Source organism: Triturus cristatus, chromosome 3_2 (genome assembly GCF_964204655.1).
Source record: "Triturus cristatus chromosome 3_2, aTriCri1.1, whole genome shotgun sequence".
Lineage (NCBI taxonomy): Eukaryota > Metazoa > Chordata > Amphibia > Caudata > Salamandridae > Triturus > Triturus cristatus.
Window position 1 is genome coordinate 281,327,261 of NC_140584.1, and position 17,889 is coordinate 281,345,149.

Sequence of the window (17,889 nt, forward strand, 5' to 3'; positions counted from 1 at the left end):
CATGACAGGGACAGGCACTATAGGCATAGGTATCATGCGAGGACCGGACCAGGTAACCAACAGAATGATGCTGGTTGGACGTGTTGCCTGACCATGACGTGTCCACTGTCGAAGCAAAGTCCCGCCTATAGCTTATTCCACGAACGCCTGAATAACAAGAGATGATAGAGAGGGGATGAGGCACGTGGAGGAGCCGGGAGGTGAGGGAGCAACGCCGGGACACCACCGCCTTTCTCCGAGGCACAGCAGAAAATGCCTCGGAGAAAGGGAGTGTCCTTTTCGGATTTGGGGGCGTGTTTTGCTGTTGTCTCCTCCCTGAGACTTCTCGCAAAAAACACGCCCCCCGATCCGAAAAGGACGGGGCAGGATCAGAGTGACGGGACCTCTTCTCCAATGGCTGGCCAGCATTTACTAGGCCAGCCAATGGAGAACAGGGAAGAAGAGGGGCGGGTTCAAGCCCCTCTTCACCCAAGTCATTATGTCTCGCGAGCGAGACTGCGCAAGCGCAGCCATCGCTAGCCGAGACCTAACAAAGCAAGAACCCAACAAGGTTAAAGGAAGTTTCCAAGAGTATAAACCCACAAGAGGGGCCCCCCACCCAAAGAAGAACACCCTCTAGCTTTTTTTCTTTTCAGCTAGAGACGGATCCAAATACTCTCTGGCTTTTATCTCAGAGGTAAAAAACTTGAAAGCCCCCCTAACTATTGTTTTCAACTGATAAGGCTTGATTACCTGCTGCAGGCGCCACCTACGTTCTACCGTTATGTGGCAAAAATCAGGGCGGACAAAGAAGGAAATCGCCTTATACTGCCTTTTAGCGTCTGGACGGGCTTTTTCAAATATAGCCTGACGCAGCATAAAATTATCAAAAAAGACTAGGATAGCTATCGGTTGCTTCTCGTCTCTGCCGGGCTGTGTATTTTGATAGTGAGTGAACGGGAACCGGTGGGTCCTCTGAACTTCACGTTCCCAATTCCAGCCTATAAGATCTGGAAAGTCTTCCTTAAGGTCCAGAATAAAAGCACAAATGTCCTCCCTTTCCAGACTCTCCTCAATACCAAGAAAGCAGAGGTTATTTCTTCTTAGACAATTTTCCATATCCTCCAGCTTCCACATAACATCAGTTTGTTGGGCTTTGTGAGCACTTGTCTGCTCTCTCACAGCAGACAGATTGGTCTCTATAGCAGTTGTTCTTTCCTCCATATTATTAAGTCGCTCACCGATCAACATAAGCCTTCCCTACTTTCGCACCGTCCTTCGAGTTTTTTAGTGGCCTGTCTAGCTCTTTACCCATCCGCCCTGGTCTTTGCACGATGTTCCTTAATTGACTCTAGTATCATGCCCAGAGCAGGGTCTATTTTAGCTGCCCCCCCCACCCGCCCCCATCCTGCTGGCTATGTTGGTGGTTTCCCAGCTGAGCAGTTCCCCCTGCCACTAATCCCAGCATCCTGGTGTGGGAGTAGTCCCACTTCAGCCCGGTGCCTGTATTGCGCCTCCCTCTGTTTTGAGGATCAGTATGTCCTTTCGATCCCTTCGAACTCCTCTGGAGTTTTTACGTTTTAGAGTGGTCTCAAGAGCTTCCAGTGTACTGGAGCCAGACGTCGTCATGTAATCATCTATTTCGCTGTTGCTGGAGCTAGTGTCGCCTGAGTGGGAATCCTCCATGATAGAGAAAAATATATCTGTCCCATCTGATATAGCATCTGTGGCAGGCAGCCCTTCATTCCCCGCTGTAAAGCCACTAGCTAGAGCAGGTTGATAGTTCAACTGAGAGTCTGGTAGATTCTTATGCGCCCCCTGGGTAGACTCTCGGGGAATCCCGTCACTCCCTTCCTGGGCGAGGGTGTGAAATTAGAAAGATCCAGCATCTGCCACTATGGTCCCCGCCTGGTATTTATCCGCAGATACTGAGGTGGACTCCTGATCTTTGGGTGGCATTTGTTTAATTTTCTCTGGGTTGACTTAGCTAGGATGCTCTTGGGGTGTATGACCCCCTCCTGCTTTGATTTTAAAGAAGTCCATAATTGCTGCCTGAGGAGAGATGGTTGGGTTGGCTAGATTAGGTGGTGTGGTTAGGGGGCTACTGTCTCCCTCAGGGGGTGGGGTCCCTTCCTTTCCTAACTTAGTCGCCACCGTATTCCTCACCCCACCTTGCAGCCTCTCAGTCAGATTTCTCCTCTCCCCTGCGCCTGTACTTTCAAGCTGATTGTTTTTGGTTAGTGCAGGAGTCGCTGGGCTGACCTGCACTCTCATTATTAATGCCTGGGGAAGACTCCTGTCGCTCCCTAACTTGCTTTGTTACTTTGGGAGACATTTCAACAATGTTTTTTTCTCTGGAGAAAACTGGATCCTGCTCCCTTACCTTCCAGGTAAGTCTGATTCTCGTAGCAGCGTGGCCCACCCACACTCGCAGGGCGTCGCTGATGGACCAGACAAGACTCGTGGTCAGCCCTCCTCCGTACTCCCTTCAGGCCCGCTCCAGGAATTTTTATTTGGGTGGGCCAAGGGTGCATTTGGGTGGGCCACTTAGGGCTCGATTTGTCACATATATGTCTAGGTAGGCCTGCTTCAGGGCCCTCCTTTATCTCTTCTTAGTCTTACAAGGCCCAGTAAAGCGCACTCTTTTCCAGATCTCTTTCTAAATATTATCACTCTCAAAAAGTGTTTTTTCCATGTAATGTTCCTTTGATGGGAAGAGGAGGTTTCTGAGGTGGGAGTGTCAGGCAAGTGATGCTTCTCGGGCTCCTTCTGTGCGAGCCTTAAGGGAGAATCCCTCTTTATTACTACCTCCACCTGACCCCGTACTCTGCAACGCACTCCCTTAGAGGCTTGATTATCCACTACTCCTCTCCAGTGCACCTTATCTCACAGCTGACCTGGGTCCCCAGCCCCATATCAGGCTCCACTTTCATTTTTCCCGGTAAAAACATTAGTAAAATAACCTTCAAACTTAAAACATTGCATATAGCAGTAAATATAATTAGCACACACTTTAAAGTGTGTTCCATAGTAACCCTTATGACCCGATTGCTAATTAAATAAACAAAAACAGAAAGGCCATGACAGGGCCGGCTTCAGCGCTGATGCAAAAGTCTTTTTTGGCGCCGCACTAAAAACCTCTTTCTCCGTAAATACCTTTACTACAACCTTCCAATAGGGCCCCTCATCCCTCCATGGCCCCCCCATATTGACCTCCTCAGATTCTCTTGCTGCCACACGCCACAAGTGTCTCCCCATAGCCCGTACCCCTCATGACCTCCTACTCTGATTCCCTCACTGCCACCCTCCAGCAGTGCCCCTCATCTCTCTGTAGCCCATCCCCCTCATGACCTCCTCCTTAGACTCCCTCACTACCACCCTCCAGCAGTGCCTATCATCTCTCCCTAGCTCCCCCCTCCACGACCTCTTCCTCAGATTTCCTCACTGCCACCCTCCAACAGTGCCCCTCATCGCTCCATAGCCCCTCCCACTACCTCCTCCGCGGATTCCCTCACTGCTACCCTCCAACAGTGCCCCATATCTTTATGTAGCCCCTCTCTCATATGCATTTCATTTGTTGTATAGCGCTACTCATATCAGTGTAGTGTGTGTCAGTACTTTACACCGACCACACTATACAGAGACTATGACTCATACAAGTATGTAAATCAGTCTACAGTGAATGTCACATAGGCCAATGAGGATTACAAGGTGTATGAATCACATGTCATCCATACTGGTGCGCAGTATATTTTAAGAGGATTTGGTCTGGAAAAGCACAAACTCAGGATTTAAAGAGTACTCCAGTGGTTAGGGGTTGGCTTTACTGATAAAAATGGAGTTTTAGCCAAACATACTCATTTTAGCAACATTAGAATAATGAAAAACTGGGGAAGTTCTAACTATATCACAAAACAAAAAAAACGAATTGCTAACTATACCATTCATGTTTGTCTGCAGCTCTTTGATGACAGTGCATTGGTCACTGTCCTATGTTAGGATTGTAACTTCTGAACTGCAAGTAGCACAAGGATCTCTGTGACAAAGGCAGTAACCCACTGAGCTTCCACATAAAACACAGTTCATCTGCATTTAAAAACTACCAACAGGCAAAGGATTGCTCTCCAGCAGGATCATTAATCACCAGCGTTATCTGGGCATTTTGTATTATTGTTGTCCTGCATCGGCCATGATAATGATCAAAACTGTTTAAATGAAGCGCACACGAAGTATGTGTCCTGCTGGACCTGTGCAGATTTTAAAACGAAAAACAAATAGTAACACATTCTCTTACCTACTCCGTTGGTCAAACTTTGTGTCACAGAATGATGTAATAAGCAGCTGCAGGGGTCAGGAAAGGTGAATATGAATAAACAAACTTCTTTTCTCCTGCGCTGCATAGAAAAAGAAATATCCACGCAGCAGAACAGTAGGCAAAGGCTACCCTTGTCAATGAAAGGATTTGTCGCCTTTGCCATGTGGCGATGAAGGGGTGAAAAAATAAACAAAGCCTCGTTAACATGTAAATGGTCTTTTAAAGACCTGTGAAGTACTCAGGTGTGGCTGCGATAATCTCTAAAACTGTCTGTGTGTGTGCGCCCGGGAAGCTGTCTCGCCCGACACACACGACCTGTGTTTTGCGCGCCTGCCTTCAAGCCCTCACTGCGAGGGCCAAGGCTCCTGTTTAGGTGGGCCAGGCTCATGTTTGGGTGGGCCTGGCCCACCCGCTAGAACCGGGCCTGACTCCCTTCATCCTCGGGCTAGCACCACCGCCGGAGACTTCCCTCCGTCCGGCGGGGGCTTCGTCCGAGCGGCAAACTGCAAATACATCGGTCGGTATGGGATGCGCGGCTACAAATGTAGATGCAGAGACAAAACAACCGGTTCCGGCACAGGCAAGATGAGTGGGGGCGTTTTTGGACAGGAGCTGTACCACAGCGATCCTACGCGCTCACCATCTTGCTTTCACCCTCCACGTACTTCATGTTAGTTAGCTTCTATGTTAATTAATAAAGAAGGATTTCAGAAGAGTGCCCTTTGCAATTTAATTTCACTGGCTATACGTGTTTGGCTCACCCATTCCTTTGACTTCATTCTGAGAATGCTCGGCTTCGGTATGTTCTCTGTTTGTTGGGGAATCGAGCATGCCACTACATCTTTGAATGACGTACTGTTACAGGAGACATTTCCGCACATATGATCAACAGGGGACATGGGGAATAGTTGGGCATGCGATTAACTTAGTTGTCTGACATGAGCACTCATCTTCTGCATGACACCAGCTCAGGTGTGGAACAGGATGAGGTTCCTGAGGGTTGACATTGCGGCATCTTTGACACTGTGATGTATAACTTTTTTGACATGCGGTTAAGTTACCAAAACTATTACGTGAATTTTTCATTATTTACTCCTCCTAGACCTTGAGCTATTGAATCTTTATGGGTGGGCTTTGATACCACGACGAGGAAGTGCTGTGGTAACACCAAGTAATGATAAATATCGAGGAAATTGATAGATGATGATTATACCTAAAGGAGCCTTTTCTCTTATAGTTGCTCAGAATAGTGAAATGACTTGTCCTAGGAATAGTCTCGGAGTCGAAACGTCGACAGAAATCTTAGTTTACAAATATAATCGTGTATGAGGAATACCTGTGCATTATTTTTTCCACACACTTTATCTGCACTATTGTCACAGACATTGGTTATGGCCTCTACCTGTATATAAATAAGCTGTGTACAGAATATATTTGACCGAAATGGAAGTGAGACGGGCCCTGCTGTATTAATTAAGAATGTGTTTGTCTTCATTAATTGACGTACAAAGGTAAAATTGAGTTAGGTGTCGGCGATTTTCACACATGGTTATGTGTCAAAATAGGTCGTCTGGGATTATTATTTCTTAAGTACTTTCTGTTGCAGGCTTTGATCCTTGCACATTGTTTACTAGGGATCTTCAGACTTCTCACTTTAGGAGAACTCAGGGGCTGTGGCAACATCTAATATGAACTACAACCCTCCTCCTCTGTACCTTAATAGGAACTAGTGTGAGTGGTGTAGCCAATCTTTTCCAGTTGCTGGGCATACTCCATTATACTTCCTACAGAATGCCTTGGGATTACAGCTCGGGCAGTGGTGGGCTGGACAGTTGGGCATGGTAGCTGTAGAATATTAAACCGGGAGTTGGAGGGTCCACGGGAAAGTTTAAAGACCTGCACAGACACTTTTCCCTTGGAAACTGTAAAACGAACTAAATTGTCTGAGGGTCTACGGTGTTAATCGGTGCTCAACGGCATCCTACACCAATCCCTGGACATCAGCATGAACTCTTCCTGTGAAAAGTCCAAGAACAAACTTGTACCGTAGACGCATCTGGCCATGACGGCATTGGCTTTCACGTTTCCAAGTCTCACTGAGGCATAACAAAAGGGATTGGAGGAAAGAGATGCGTTAAGCCTTTCAAGAAGCGGTTAACTACCGGGGACTTGAAAAAAGAAGGTTGATCTGGCAGCCGTAGGAAGGCAGAGACGGCTGAAAGATAGCTCTTGATAGTGCCCAGAGCAGAGCCCTGCTGGGCTACAGAAAGAAGGAATAAGAGGACTTCAGAAAGAGGGGATCCAGATCCTTTGCTGTGCACCATGACACAAACTTGTTGCACCGGCAGGCGTATACCGTCTTAATCACGTCACAAACTTAGGGAGGCAGGTCGAAAGACGTCAACTGCTGCCACTCAATCTCCACGCAAGGAGGTGGAGACTGGACAGGTTCGGGTGGAGGACCGTCCCCTGCTGCTGCGACAGCAGATCCTCCCAAAGAGGCAGGCTGATCGGAGGATAGATGGCCATGTTGAGCAGCTCGGGATACCAGACTCTTCGTGCCCAATCTGGAGCCACAAGAATGACTTGGGTGCGGTCGCATCTGATCTTCTGCAGCACTTTGGGCAGAAGTGGTATAGGTGGAAAGGCGTACAACAGACCGCATCTCCACTCGCGACGAAAAGCGTCACATAGCGAGTGCAGCCTTGGAAATTCCAACGCGCAGAATTGCTGACATTGTGCGTTCTCTTCGGTGGCGAATAGATCTAACCAAGGCTCTCCCCACTGTCAAAAGAGACCTTGCACCACCTCAGAGTGAAGACGCCATTCGTGATCAATCATGCACCTGTGGCGGAGTTTTTCCGCCGTGGCGTTCAGGGAACCTGCCAGGTGTTGAACCACCAGGGAAATGCCCTGATGTTCCAGACATGTGCAGAGGCAGAGGGCCTCTTGACATAGGGTCCACGACCCCACCCTGCCCTGTTTGTTGCAGTATTACATGGCAGTGGTGTCGTCTGTGAACACCTGCACTACTCTTCCCCGGACAGAGGGAAGGAATGCTTTCAGTGCAAGACGAATCGCTCGGAGCTCCAGAAGGTTGATGTGAAGCCCGGATTCCGCCGGAGACCAGAGGCCTCTGATCTCCGCCTCCCCCATGTGGCCGCCCCATCCCAGAAGGGATGCATCCATCACTACCGTGTGTTCTGGTTGGGGAAGGGAGAGGGATCTGCCATTGACCCAATCCTGGTTCGTGAGCCACCACTGCAGTTGTTGAGCAGTGCCCTCCGAGACCTGGAAGCAATCAGTCAGATTCCCCTGATGCTGCGCCCCCTGGAACTTCAGGTCTCACTGCAGAGCCCGCATATGCCACCGGGCAGGATCGACCAACAGAATGCAGGAGGCCATGAGGCCCAGCAGCCTCGGAGTCATTATGACCAAAACCCGGGATAGAGGTTGAAAGATCGGAATCATAGCCCAAATATCCCGGACTCGCTGTTTGGGAGGATAGACCCGAAACCGCTTTGTGTCCAGAACCGCTCCGATGAAGAGGAGCTTCTGAGAGCTCGGAAGTGGTGCCGCTGGAAGCATCGTCGGTGGAGGTGTTACGAGGTCAACCGGTGCCGATCCGGATCCAGGAGTGGATCCAAGGGGGGCCTGTGGCGCCGAGACCGGAGCCGCTGGCAGCGAAGACCCAGGTCCCACCAAGTCCGCGGGGCCCGAAGGCGCGCTGGCGGGGTCAGTCCACCCAAAGATGGCATGCATCGCCTCTTAGAACATACGAAGCTGGGCAGGAGTCGCTTCGGGTCCCGGAAAGGGAGGTAAACTCGAAGTCGACTCTACAGGCTCCGACGAGGAGAGGAAGTCGAAGAGCGACGATGCTTCTTCGACTTCTTATGCTTCGACTTACCTGACCCAGAGTGCAAAGACTTTGAAGATTTTGCACCGGAGTGGTGGTGGCTCTGCGACCGGTCCCTCGACCTCCCTCGCGACCGGGACCTCGAGCGGCGTGGAGCTGGCTGGCAGAGCTCAAGCAGCTTTCGGGACCGCTCCAGGCAAAAAAGACACACGCGGTGCAGATCTCGAAAAAGAAGTCGACAAAAGTCGAGAAAAAATGTGTCAAAAAAGGACTGAGGTACCGCTCTTCCCGAATCTGCACTGGCTGGTGCGGAAAAAGAAAGAACTGACGTCAACGCGCGAGGGGGGCGTCTAAATAGCTGCCATGACATCATCCCGGTGACCACAACGCCGTCAACGGACGGGGAGCCGACCGACGCCACCTTCCGACATGTAGAGGTACTGCTGACGAAAACACTTTCCGGATCCACTCTTACGCCTGGGGGTAATTCTAAGGTGAGGAATCTATAACCAACGTGTTTCATTCAGACAGCAGTCTTCAGATCGGTGCCGATTCTCCCGGTTTAAGGAGGCTAATGGAGTAACAGGATGGAAGTGAACAGTTAAGCAACTCTATTGAAGTGGTTAATGAATGCCATTAGCATGATCATAAGTAAGTTTAAGGACTGTTTTCCTACGATACGCTAAAACATTTTATTTTTTGTAAGCATGGACAAGGAGAGGATTTTATGTAGTTTCTTGAAAAACCGGTATGAAAACAGGCATACTCATCTCTTGTTCTTGTGCAGTGCTGACCTCTCGGTTACCTTTTTGATTTCAGTCAACCACAGATATTTATGCTGAGAAAGCAATACCGGTCCTCTCACCTTCTCTTTTCTTCCTGTTTTTACCTTTGTTTTTGCTACCGGTTCCGGGGTAAAGGAGGTAAAAGGCAAAAGGAGCTTCTGGCCACCTAGGACCAGATAATAGGTTAAATGTCATTACCATGTGGCTGAAATTAACGTTTCCGTCCAGGATTTCCACCAAACTATGCCTACTATGAGTTAATCCCCATGGAATGGGAAATCACAGTACAGACCCAGTTTTTTCCAGCCTGAACTCTGCAGGTATCAATGCTCACATCTACCACCTGCTAGTAGCAGGAGAGAAATGTGAGTTGGGTTTGTGCAAAGCAGGAGTTTGGAGGGGGATGAGGAGAGTGGCCAGGGGAATGGAAGGATCGGACCTGGCAGGGGAGGGATTATTACATACTTCCCAGTGCCTAAGCAGGGAGACCGGGGGACAGCCTCGGCTACCTAAATGATTTTACTGCCCAGTTTTTTCGGCCTGTCAAATAGGATACGGTGTTTCCGCACCTGGAGAATCCATGTGCAGGAAAACCAGGTCTTTATTATTGCTCATTCAGGACAATAATATCGCTCTGCTCAACTTGTAATGAGGCCACAAGTATTCGTAGCATCTACACTATAAAAACAACAATAAAGTCTGTTCGGAAAACTATTGGGTTGGTTAATTGGGCAAGATTCTCACATACATAGCTAGTATTCTGGTTCCTAGTTGAAATTTAATCTGACAGCTTTGATATAGCTTTGCATAAATGTGGTGTGCATGATGTCCACTTTGAATTTTTCTTTGGTGGTAAGGTCCTAGATGATTCAACTTTGGAAGCAGCCATTATTTACCAACCCCCCCTTTGTTGATACCCTACAGAAACTCCATAAACACAGGGTAACTTAAATGTTACTTGCTATAATGCTCTCACACCAGTCATGTCTCCACTTTGACTGTGGGGGCAGAACTGGGGAGATGATCCCACTACCCAGTCATAGCTTTGGGATCTAATGGGAGGAATCATCCTTGCCCCAAGCCCTTTTTCTGTTGGCGACTCTTCCTTTCATCTTTTGGCTAACGTCTTAAATCAGTGTTACTGGGGCCACTGGTTCAAAGCTAGCATGCTTTCCTATGGAGAGGACAGGCTGTATAGATAATACTAGACCAGCTCTCCAATATGACATAACAAAGTCCCCTGTATGCCAGGTCGAATGTGCTGCTTTGACAGTAGACTATCAATGATCTGCTCAAGTACTACTGTGCCACAGTAATAGCAATAATTTGCAAACATTTATTGGCTACATGCTTCAAATGATAATGCAACTATCAAAGTGTCTCAGTAAAATGTGTGGCTCTAAACTGGTGGCGATATGCCTCGTCTTCATATCCAAGTCTCTCCAACACCGAAATCTTCATCTTGCCATGGAAGGAGGTTCCACTTTTAGGTTGGCTGCCCAGTGGGCCTGGCGCATCTCTCTTGTGATCAGTGTAATATAATGGCTCCATCTGTCGCCTGGCTGGGCGGTACTATGGCCAACTATTTCAAATGTCATGAAGACATGATTAGGGTAGTCACCACAGAGTACTCTTGAAGTACTGCTGAATGAGCATTTAGTATGTCTTGGCAAGCAGCTATCACCGCTTTCAACTGGCCAGCTAATTGTTTTGCTGACGGCTTGGTGGAAACTTTGATTTCTGTATCCCCAAACTCTTCCTCAGTATCGTAAGTCCTGGAGGCACACCTAGAAGGAGAAGAAAAGTGTGTCCCTTTTTTTTTTTTAGGAATTCTTGGGTCAGACTCTTTACTCCTTATTCCCTTGCATACACTTCCTGATTGAAATGTCAGTCTACCTGAGAATTCTTGGGTCAGACACAGAACACCCTCATCTCTGCTTGCTTTATATAGATCTTTGTATAAGACTACACTCAGTCCTGCTAGGATGTTCTACTGGCTAGTCATATTCAGTGCCATCTCCAATTGTCCTAATCAGTTGCGGTTTTCCTAAATTACATCCCTGTTTGGCACCATGTCTTAAAAAGATCAGCAGTGTTAGTTGGAAACATAGCGTTAAGCTTGAAAGATCAATCCTGTTGGGCTTCCTGGAACCAATGCTTCCAGATGTGAATGACTGATATTTACTAGACATCATGCTTACCATGGCCTGCAAAATAGGGCTCAATAAGTGGAAGAACTCCAAAGAAGTTTCCTTCAGAATGTGGCAGGAATGGTTGTCCTTCCTCAGAGGGCTGATAACATCTCCCTACATTCATCTCCCTGGCGCATTCCACATAGGAAACTATGGAGGTCCCTTGATGCTCTTTCCTTTACATTTGACCCACCGTGAAACCCATCATACTGCACTCCATTGCATAAAAAACAGTATCCTAGGTCTTGGTACTCTAAGAGGAATGCTCCAATCTGTCCCCCTCCCCCCCCCATTGCTAAAGTTCGTGTCCTATAGAATGTTCTTCGACTTGCCTATAACGTGTCAGTGGGATATTATGTTGTCCTCTTTAGTACACTTGTAATGTATCATGGATCGTATGCTACATGTGTTGCTCACAACACACTACCATAAGCCCGTAATTTAACAGATCGTTTGTAGATTGTGATATTCATGGACCAACTGGGCCTCTCCAGCATAACTGCCTTCTCCAACATAACCTCATTTCATAATGTATCGAAATTTGATAATTTGTGGACCTTTCCTTCTTTTGCACTTTTCCATGGTTTCTTCATATGTCAGTATTATTATTATTTCTGTTCCTTTTACTGTGATATCATTTTGTATTATTCTTTCTGGAAAATCAATAAAAACAATTTGAAATAAAAAAAAAAGCATGAACGATCAAAGGAATCCAGAATTTACGCCGCTCCATCAACAGGAATAGCTCTTGCTTCCACTCTCAGCTTCCCTTCTAGGATCTGCACTCTAAACTACCATCCAAGAGCTTCCCCGTTGAAACACTTCATACCACCACTGCACAGCTGTGCTGTTCAGTCCAACGAAGTCAGCAATGCAGGACGGGAAGAGTACCAAAGCATTCTCTGCTGCAGATATGCGCAGAAGCTCGTGTCACTAGTGCATATACTGAGTTGAGTGGAGGTTCCAGCCCACTGAGCAGACGCACATGCAGGGAAGGTCCTCTCTACTTCTCAACATGCTGGTTAGCATAATGCTGGTACACAGAGTTAAAACTAGTTAAAAAGTATGTGAAATGCTGAAAGTGGGAAATATACGTGTAGTTACTGCGGACAGAACTCCATAAATGTCACATAGTTTCGCCAATAGGGGTGAAACTAACTCTTCCTTGAAGAGAAGGCTTGGGTTATGCTGGGCTGCAGAAATTACCAACTTGATAACCTTATATTAGGATGTTCATTTAGCCATTTAAGGTATTTCACTGTGACCTCGTCACAAAAGAGATGTCAAGAAAAAGCACACAATAAAACCAAGCAAGTCATTCGAGTTCAAACGTTTATTTGAAAATTTGTTGAAAAATGCAATACAAGAAGCAAAAGTGTTGAGCATTTACGATTCTAAACTCTAAGGCAACATTTTCTTTCAAAATTAACTACAAAAGTCCAAGAATGAACCAACGGGCCTGCTGCCTCAACTGGGCTCCAAAAAGATTTACCAGATTTATTATTTTTTTGTTGTTGCACAATTTCCTATGTTGCAAATTTCGTAAAGAAAAATGTAAACAACTATTCTATACAATTTATAACTTGTTCTTAAAAAAATGTACAATGCTCCTTCATATTTTTTTTAAAAACTAAAATACATTTTGAGATTTCATTTATAAAAACAAGAAAAAGTCAGGGCTGAAACTAAGATTTTTGTTCTTGATTCAGCAAATCACAGTTTTAGGAAATTATACGTGTTCCCACGACCATAAATTTATTCGAGAAATAATTTATTTGGGTAAAATTCGACCTGTACACCTTCGAACATATGCTGGCGTACAAGCTAAAACAGCTTCTTTGCACCAAACTACTGCACACAGTGGAAACACATTGAAAAGTTGGTTCCCCATGGTGAAAGTAGAACTAGCGCTTTGTAATCTCAGGCCATTCTTATTGCACAACATCAAGAGTGTTGAAAATGGACAACATAGTGCCAAAGTAAGTGGCTGCAGGAGCCATATTCAAACCCAAACAAGATTTTCTTCTAGCAACTTCATTCACTGAGACAATGACAAAGGCATAGGACACACTTGCAACTGGCATAGAGCAATGCATCCCATGTTGGTCTCATTAATATGTCTACTTGCATAGTGTAACAGCTTCTCAAAGCAAGGCTGTTAAAGCAGTACACTCTTAAATGCTGATTTTAGCATGACAGGGTTTCCTAGATACGTTCAGATGGCACTGCAAAACCATTTTGTTTCTTCTTTAATCACTGGTGAGGCATTCTTCTAAATTATACAAACACAATTATATAAATAACTTCCATAAAAGTGTATACATTACAATCAACAGTGACACAGATGGTCCACAAGCAGGCCAAGGACCTGCCATCGGATACAGTGCCCGGGAACATTCAGTGCGTGATTTTTGTTATCTGAAGACAACTTCTTGTACAGCTTCTTGGCTGCTAAGAATGATTCTAAAACAAAAACATTAAAAGAACACCGGAAATAGGGCCTTTCAATCTACAAATATCTGGCTTGGGTCGAGGATTTAACATAAACAAGGCTGTTTTGGGATAGGGAAAAGGTATTAGGAAGCTTCTGTTCATCATTCAGAACTCACAGAATTGGTAGTCTGCACTTGCGTAACAATCCTACCTTGAGCTAAAAAACAGAAACACAATGCTTCAATGGACCAAGCTGGGAGTGTCTTCGGAATTTTCCACTGTGGTAACTTAAAGCAATGGGAACAGACCAAAACATTAGCCCATCATCATGTGGAGCTGTTTAGCAGATCTCATAGTAAAAACATTTCTCTGGAAGTAGGAACTTCTCCAACAGGTTGTTGGCTTTCTCCACTTTATCAGTGACTTCAACTTTCAGCATTGCTATGTTGGTTGTAACGTATAATTGATGGACCTTGCCACAGAATATGGCAACATTGTATCATTTTCCCACACTCAGGAGGGTCCAGACCAGAAGGCTCAGGAGGCACCGCTTTAAAGGAATGTTATCCTGCAGCTTTGAAAAAAAGTTTTATACTACATCGCTACTGCTCAGCAATTCTTTAATATCAGAAAGCACGAGCTACTTTGTAAAATTCAGGAATGTCTGATACCAAAACACTAGTCATTAATGAAGCATATTTGTTTTGATCAGGTGGGCACCTACAATATATTTACAAATATAAATATAAAAACAATTTAAACTACTGATACCTTCATTCACATGATTAATAATAATAATAATAACGTGGTACCCGTATATTACATCACTTTTTTAATGTGTTTGAAGCAAGTTGCACATGTTCCTGATTTCCCAATTACTATTTTATCTCGTGTTGAACTGCGGAAGGCTGGGGAATGAATAAAACACGCACACAGGGTGTCCTATCTGGCCAAACAATGGCAGGTTTTAGAATAAATAGGAGGTTTCTCCACTCACCCTCAACTGTACTCTTGAAAATCAGTGTGCGCAAATTTCTCGGATCAACTCAGAAACCCAACAATCCCATTGCTTACTGCAATATAACTGCCCGGCGGGAGGAAGTGAGGAGATGTCAGCTAAACGGTACTAGTGTCCAGCAAAGCATCCAGGCAGCTGTCCAGGAGGAGCTGATACTGCAAGAGCTTGTTCGCCTTAGGATCCACTTCATGGTAGATGGGTTTTGTTTCTTGAAACGAGAGATGAAGCATTTCCCACAGTGTGGGCACCATGCTGCAGAGGGCGAGCAGCAGGATTCCAACACAAGAGCTGAAAATAGGGAAGGACCGATACTCACAATTTCTTCACAGCACATGTAAGTTGCCGACACGCAAAACTTAGATACTCCCTTCTGGATTAGATGTGCACTCAACCATAAACTAATAAGAGTGCATCAGAGCTGCATTATGTTTCATTCAGAAGGTTTAAGGCAACTGATATTTACTCAGTCTTTGAATACCTGGAAATGTCTCCTCCAAAGTTCTTAGTTTGAGGGCTTTATTTGTCCAGCACAATCTCGCCGGGCTCTGAAATTACAGTGGGGCCCACAGCACGACAGAAGTCACAGAAAGAGAGAATATAAGCAAAAAAAAATGGTTGAGAAGGCAACATCATTCCAAATCACCTATGGAAAGCACCTGGTTACGTTGACATAATTTAAAATGGGCTCCAGATACTTGGCAGTGGGGACACCCATAAAGTGGTGAGACTGTGGGCACAGCAAATGTCAATCTGTATATTTGAAGATGACAAATATAAGCCTTTTCTACATGGCACTGCGTAAGTACGGATCTCTAAATAAGTGTGTAATCTACGAAGCCTACTAATAGAGCGGCCCTCTCTCTTTTGCTCATGATGCTCACGTAGTAATCCAATGTCAGCCAAGACCTTTGGTGAACGGTAAGCAACTTAAACGTTTAACCCTCTTTCTGGGACAAACCAGGAAAACAAAATCTACTTAATCCTTACACAGGCTGGAATCCTGCTGACCCACAAAAATAAATAATTCATATTTACTCAAATCCCCTTTTTAAAGCAGATTCTCCTTTTACTGTACTGGTGGCAAACATCCCATTACGGAATCAGTTTGAAGGGACATGGGTAGGATTGGATTTGAGTTACACTCAAGGATCTTCCTCCTTAGACCATGTTTCCCTCTCACCCCGCTTAAGCTGTGCAATTACCTTAAAATCAAAAACAGCTCTATCAAGTACGACGGCCGAAATATCTGGAGAAACTCACCCCTGGAAAGCATTTTAACTACCCTAGAAATCCATATTTCATATGTGATTGATCCAAAAATATTTGTTGGCGAAAAAATGACATGTTCACCTCTCTTGATTCTCACGCAGAGAAGCCTTGACTTTTAAAACAGTTACGACCATATGCTAGCCGTCTCGGCCAATTTAGTGAGGTGATAATTTTTTTTCAGACCGTGATAGGAGACCTGCACTGCAGTGATTGCACATGATACTCTGGAGTACACACCAATAAAACAAGTTTTTTTTTTGGTATTTACTACGCCTTTGTAATAGGCTGCCGTAAAAACATATATTAGGAATGTGGCACTAAAACACGTTATAATAAATGCAAATGCTTGCAGAAATATTTAAAATCATATTAACACAAACCTTCTAAAGGACAAAACAAATGTTTAGTGAACATATCCCAATTAGCTAACAAGTGCAACATAGCCATGGGGGTCAGTGTAGCTGTGACTGAGGTCATCACTTCAATGGTATTTTTTGTTTTGGCTGCGCCCAGTCTGTCCCACAATGACCTTACCTCTAGCCAGGAACAGGGAGGTACATCAGAAGCGCTTCTTTTGGGAGCAACATCCGATGCTGATCTCAATAATCAGCTCCACACACAGCACCCACACTTCACAGCACGAGGAGTCTAGAAATGTGCTGCTGCCCGCGTGCCCCAGCTAAGGCTACGTGTGGAAAGAATTGGATGTATAAGCTGCCAAATAGCCCCAGTATCCTTATTCACTACGCTAGGGGACCTGGTGATGAAGGTGAACATTAGAAACGCTTCTTGCTGAAGGTCATGTTTAACAGTTCAGGTCCTACCTCGAGGGCACTCTGGAATGCAAAAAAGCACAAAAGCAACTATCTACTATCCGCCAACTAAGCGGCCCTTGAGGTAGCCTAGCTTATGTATCATGGAGACATTCCATTGCTCTACAGGGCACACCAGTTACTAGAACAGGGAATCTGAGTGAGGATACAAAGGACGTTTTTTGGAAGCAGTGTAAATTCCTTGTAGTGATGTGACGTTTCGACATTGCAGATATTACTCATTTAAATGGCAGCAGTGTGGGATTTATGCACACCTTCACAGCCACATTCAGACCATGATTGAACGATAAGTTGTATAGTTGGGTTGCTGACCCATCATAATTTGTCCACCTGGGTTCCAATGGCAATGAGAGGGCAGTCAAACACACTCTCCTCCCACATGGGATGGCTAACAACACATTTGAGACAGTGAGACGTACTGTGTGGCATATGCTGTATCACAAGATGAAGAAACACGGATATTCAATTAAATAATCCATCATAGGAAGAGGAATTCTAGAATGTTCGTTCGAAGCTCCGCACATATAAAAAAATCATACTGCTCTAAGTATTCCTTATTTAGAGTTCTTTGAACTTTGAGCTCGATAGAGCCAAGGAGCAGATTCCTGGATTTTGCTGGTTTTGTCGACGTCTTCTCCAAAAAGCGAAGTTGTATCCTAGTGAAGTAAAACAAAAAAGGTTAATAATTGTAAATAAAACATATTTCCCAGTAGAAATCTTTAGGAGTACCATGTTTTTTGTTCTAAGAAACCCTCAGCTGTTTGGTGAAGTTTGAGTTGCTACAAGTTTTAAATGTTCTTTCCGCCCCTTACATATAAAGTGCATCTGAGTCCTGGCAGCAGGGAGGCTATGCAACAGAACAAAAACTCGAAGTTTATTTGACTGGAGTTGAAGGTCTTAAATTTTACTAAATTAAAAATAACGAATACAAATTTAACAGTGCTAGAAATGTCAATTTAAAATTACATCAATCGGGGGTTAATATCTTTATCAACTACCCTTTGTTAGTCGGCTGAGAAGAAATACAACATAATAAGTTATTTTTCAGGGGATTTTGGGTATTAAAAAGCAATCCACAAGGGTGCCGAAGTCTGCATGAAGGTAACATTTTTCATTATGTTCAGACTGAACCCAATGGAACAGATGCTCAAAGTAGGATTGTATCATTCAAGCACACATGGACCTGAAATCCGTCTGATTGAAAAGATC

At 45.1% G+C, this 17,889-nt stretch overlaps 1 protein-coding gene across 15 annotated transcripts in view; it reads right to left on the reverse strand.

Moving 5' to 3' along the window:
• Positions 1-12,445: 12,445 nt before the first annotated feature.
• Positions 12,446-17,889, reverse strand: part of EPB41 (erythrocyte membrane protein band 4.1) — a 796,630-nt gene continuing 791,186 nt past the window's right edge. For all 15 annotated transcript variants that reach the window (XM_085647607.1, XM_085647621.1, XM_085647620.1 and 12 more), the window contains one exon: positions 12,446-17,336. The gene's annotated coding sequence lies outside the window, so the exon portion shown is untranslated. The remainder of the gene's footprint in view (positions 17,337-17,889) is intronic.